Source organism: Triticum aestivum, chromosome 1B, assembly GCF_018294505.1.
Source record: "Triticum aestivum cultivar Chinese Spring chromosome 1B, IWGSC CS RefSeq v2.1, whole genome shotgun sequence".
NCBI classification, from domain to species: domain Eukaryota; kingdom Viridiplantae; phylum Streptophyta; class Magnoliopsida; order Poales; family Poaceae; genus Triticum; species Triticum aestivum.
The window spans coordinates 682,396,835-682,401,808 of NC_057795.1; the positions used below are offsets into that span (position 1 = coordinate 682,396,835).

The 4,974-nt window shown below is 41.3% G+C and overlaps 1 protein-coding gene across 1 annotated transcript in view; it reads left to right on the forward strand.

Annotated features, from left to right (window-relative positions):
• Positions 1 to 4,882: 4,882 nt before the first annotated feature.
• LOC123148910 (uncharacterized WD repeat-containing protein C17D11.16) overlaps positions 4,883 to 4,974 on the forward strand; it is a 5,097-nt gene continuing 5,005 nt past the window's right edge. The window contains exon 1 of the mRNA XM_044568433.1: positions 4,883 to 4,974. The gene's annotated coding sequence lies outside the window, so the exon portion shown is untranslated.

Sequence of the window (4,974 nt, forward strand, 5' to 3'; positions counted from 1 at the left end):
GAAATTAAACAATGTATGAGTTGAAGAGTTACTCTCATTAGAAGGTGGGCACGGGTAGCTAATCCGCTCTTCCTCCTTTTGTTCTTCGCTCTCCTCATCATCTTTTTCATCCAATGAGCTCACAGTTTAATCAATTTCTTCTTCCATAGTTTCCTGCAAAATATTAGTCTCTTCTTGGACAGCGGAGACTTTCTCAATAAATGCATCAATATCGGAATTTTATTCATAATTATCATAACAATATTTAAGTATAGCAAAATTTTCAGGTCTATAAACTGCCAAAACCTTCAAACTCTTTAAACAAAGATTCAATTTCATAAGCACCCATAAAAGCAACAAATTCTTCTATTTATTCCACATCATAGTAATCATATATACCATTAGCATAAGAAGACAAGGTTTCATTATCATTAAATTTGCACGAGAAGGGAAGGTGTGGAGCCTTCATCCTAGAGCAACAAGTATAATCACATCTCAAGCATAGTTCCCTAGCATACCAACGCAACATATAAATTTGATCCCATAATAGTTTCCCTTTTTGAGTCAAGCGATAATCCCTAAAGTATTCACGTTGATCCAACGTGTCTCCCATAACATAATTGAATGGGGTTTTCTCCGGATTATCAAAGTAGTACATAATATCTTTCACATAATGAGCATCGAGGGTTTTAGGAGGTTCCCTATTTCCATGAGTAGCAAGTACACCTAATTTTTTGGTATTTTGTGTTCCGTATCCATAACTAAAGATAGAGAACAACTTAGAACAACAAATAAAAATTACTTAGTGATAAATCAAACAAGCACACACGAGAATATTCACCCCACGCTATGACTCCCCGGCAACGGCGCCAGAAAAAGGTCTTGATAACCCACAAGTGTAGGGGATCAATTGTAGCCTCTTTCGATAAGTAAGAGTGTCGAACCCAACGAGGAGCTAAAGGTAGAATAAATATTCCCTCAAGTTCTATCGACCACCGATACAACTCTACGCACGCTTAACATTCGCTTTACCTAGAACATGTATGAAACTAGAAAGACTTTGTAGGTGTTGTCGGACCTGTTTGCAAGATAATAAAGATCATGTAAATAAAAAGTAGGGTCTATTTAGATAAAGAAGCAATAAAGTAAATATAGCGAGTGAGGAAAAGTGGTGGTAGGAGTTGTGGAATTGTCTCTAAGCAATCGACTACTTTACTAGATCGATAGCAAGTTTTATGTGGGAGAGGCATAAGCTAACATACTTTCTCTTCTTGGATCATATGCACTTATGATTGGAACTCTAGCAAGCATCTGCAACTACTAAATATCATTAAGGTAAAACCCAACCATAGCATTAAAGCATCAAGTCCCCTTTATCCCATTCGCCACAACCCCCTTACTCGGGTTTATACTTCTATCACTCAAGCAACCCACTATAAGCGAATCATGAATGTATTGCAACACCCTACAGCGGGAATCCCTCACGCTTGCGCGACACGGAGGGCACAATAGGACATCAACATAACCACAAGCAAATTAAACCAATCATAGCAATTCATCAATCACCGGTAGGACAATGAAAATCTACTCAGACATCATAAGATGGCAACACATCATTGGATAATAATATGAAGCATAAAGCACCATGTTCAAGTAGAGGGTACAGCGGGTTGTGGGAGATTGCTCCGCTGAATATAGATGGGGGAAGGTGATGGAGATGTTGGTGAAAATGATGGAGGTGTTGGTGTAGATTGCGGTGATGATGATGGCCCCTGGCAGCGTTCCGGCGCCACCGGAAGCGAGGGGAAGAGAGCCCCCTTCTTCTTCTTCTTCCTTGACCTTCTCCCTAGATGGGAGAAGGGTTTCCCCTCTGGTCCATGGTCTCCTTGGCGTGTGAAGGGCGAGAGCCCCTCCGAGATTGGATCTGTCTCTCTGTCTCTCTCTGTTTTTGCGCTTTTAGATTTTGCCCTTTCACCTGTTCTTATATATCTGGAGATCCGTAACTCCGATTGGATTGAAACCTTCGCCTAGATTTTTCTCCAAAAAATAGCTTTCTTGCGGCAAAAGGAGCGTCAACCGCCTTACGGGGTGCCCACGAGGGTCAGGGGCGTGCCCCCTGCCTCGTGGCCCCCTCGGGCACCGTCTTGTGTTGGTTTTTCTTCCAAAAAAATCATAAATATTCCAAAAATGATCTCCGTCCATTTTTATCCCGTTTGGACTCCGTTTGATATGGGGTTTATGTGAAACATAAAACATGCAACAAACAGGAACTGGCACTAGGCACTGGATCAATATGTTAGTCCCAAAAATAATATAAAAAGTTGCCAAAAGTATATGAAAGTTGTATAATATTGGCATGGAACAATAAAAAATTATAGATACGACGGAGACGTATCACCAATCTTCATCAACATCTTCAACAACACCATCTTCTCTCAAACCCTAGTCCATCTCTTGTGTTCAATCTTTGTACCGGAACCTCAGATCAGTATCTGTTGGTGACTAGTAGTGTTGATTACATCTTGTGGTTCATTACTATATGGTTTATTTGGTGGAAGATTATATGTTCAGATCCATTATGCTATTTAATACCCCTCTGATCTTGAGCATGATTATCATTTGTGAGTAGTTACTTTTGTTCTTGAGGTCATGGGAGAAATCTTGTTGCAAGCAATCATGTGAACGTGATATGTGTTCGATATTTTGATGATATGAATGTTGTGATTCCCTTAGTGGTGTGATGTGAACGCCAACTAGATGACACCTCATCATCTTTGGGTCTAAGGGAATGCATTCTTGAGTAGTTATTAGATGATGGGTTACTAGAGTGACAGAACCTTAAACCCTAGTTTATGCGCTATTTCATAGGGGACTGATTTAGATCCAAAAGTTTAATGCTATGGTTAGATTTATCTTAATACTTTTCTTGTAGTTGCGGATGCTTGCGAGCGGGTTAATCATAAGTAGGAGGTTTGTTCAAGTAAGAACATCACCTAAGCACCGGTCTACTCACATATCAAATTATCAAAGTAACGAACACAAATCAAACCGACATGATGAAAGTGGCTGGATGAAATTCCCGTGTACCCTCAAGAACGCTTTGCCTATCATAAGAAATCGTTTTGGCCTATCCTTTTCCACAAAAGGATTGGGCTACCTTGCTGCACTTTGTATACCGCTACCGTTACTTGCTCGTTACCAATTATCTTTCTATCAAACTACTTGTTACCGACATTTTCAGTGCTTGCAGAAAATGCCTTGTTGAAAACCACTTGTCATTTCCTTCTGCTTCTCGTTGGGTTCGACACTCTTACTTATCGAAAGGACTACGATTGACCCCCTATACTTGTGGGCCATCACTCCCCCGTCGATAGAGATAGAACCCCTCTCCTCCCGCGTTTTACTTGTCGGCTCGACCGCGATGATCTCCGCCATGTCCTGGGTCCCCAGGGGCGCTGCCAAGAGCATCCCCATGGCTTGACATCATGTTTTCTTGCTTAAGGCATTACTCCATTTTTTCATGAGCTTAATACACTAGATGCATGCTGGATATAGGTCGATGTGTGGAGTAATAGTAGTAGATGCAGGTAGAAGTCGGTCTACTAATCTTGCACATGATGCCTATATACTTGATCATTGCCTTGGATATCGTCATAATTATTTGCTTTTCTATCAATTGCCCAACAATAATTTGTTTACCTGCCGTATGCTATCTTCAAAAGAGAAGCCTCTAGTGAAAACGATAGTCCCCGGTTCTATTTCTATCATATTATTTTCAGATCTATTAAAAAATACAAAAATATCTTGCTGCAATTTATTTACTTTTATTTTATTTGCATCTACCAATCTATCTTTTTACCAATTAACATATAGTTTAATCTTGCACGTAACCTTCGAGGGATTGACAACCCCTTGTTGCGTTGGGTTGCGAGGATTTGTTGTTTGTGTATAGGTGTTGTTCACATAGTGTTGATTGGTTCTCCTACTGCATTGATAACCTTAGTTTCATAATTGCGTGAAATACTTATCTCTAATGCATTGCATCATTCTCTCATTTTTGGGGAAATACCAACACAGATCACAAGTAGCAAGCACCGAATAGCCAAACACACATCATCACCTACTCACCATGGACACATTTGTGATTTTTTTCCACCAGTGATGACTACATCATCACTTCATCAGTGACATGTGCTTCTTACGATTTGTATATAATATTGTTGGGCCCTAAAGTGCAAGGATTTGCACTATGCAGTAGGTTTTTCATCGGTTGAGAACCAAAGCTAACAATTCATGGAAATCCTTAAGCAACGAGTCAATGATCAGCAACCGTACCCATTTAGAGAACTTTTTGTTGGTCCCAACTTCGATAGTTATAGTGTGAGTCTCCCTAGCCTAGGTGCTTGACGCCATCGATGAGCTCGCGGAGCTCAATATGGAGGACTATGAGTCTATGACAACAAAGAGAACGGTGGGTGCTTGTGCCAGTCCGCGCCATATAAGCTACAGTACAAATTTGATCAGATCGTGTGTTACCGGTGCTTGGGCTTTTGGGTAATAACATGGAATTTTTTTCTGGCGATAATTGGGCAACATGGACTCGTGTATACTACAAAGACATCTGGTTCTATCAAACCCAGTGATTTGTCTCAAAAAAAAATTCAAACATGGTGATATGCTATGGGAATAGTAAAAAGAACATTCTATTCGTTTGTTCTCAGGAAAAAAAATACAATTCGTTTTTGTTGACAAACTTTCAATTCGTTTTTGTAGACAAAATTTCAATTCGGTTTGGCACCTCCGCGCATGGCCCATCCCAGTCTCTCAGCCCAATAGAAGCCCTGGAGGCAGACCAAAACCCTCGTCCTCGACCACTCCCCCCACCCTATTCCGCCGCCCCCTTTCCTCCCGCCACCACACCAACCTCGCCGCCGGCCTCACTCTCCTCTCCGCCCCACCCCCCGTCCTCCCGCCGCCTTCGCGCGCCGCCCAACC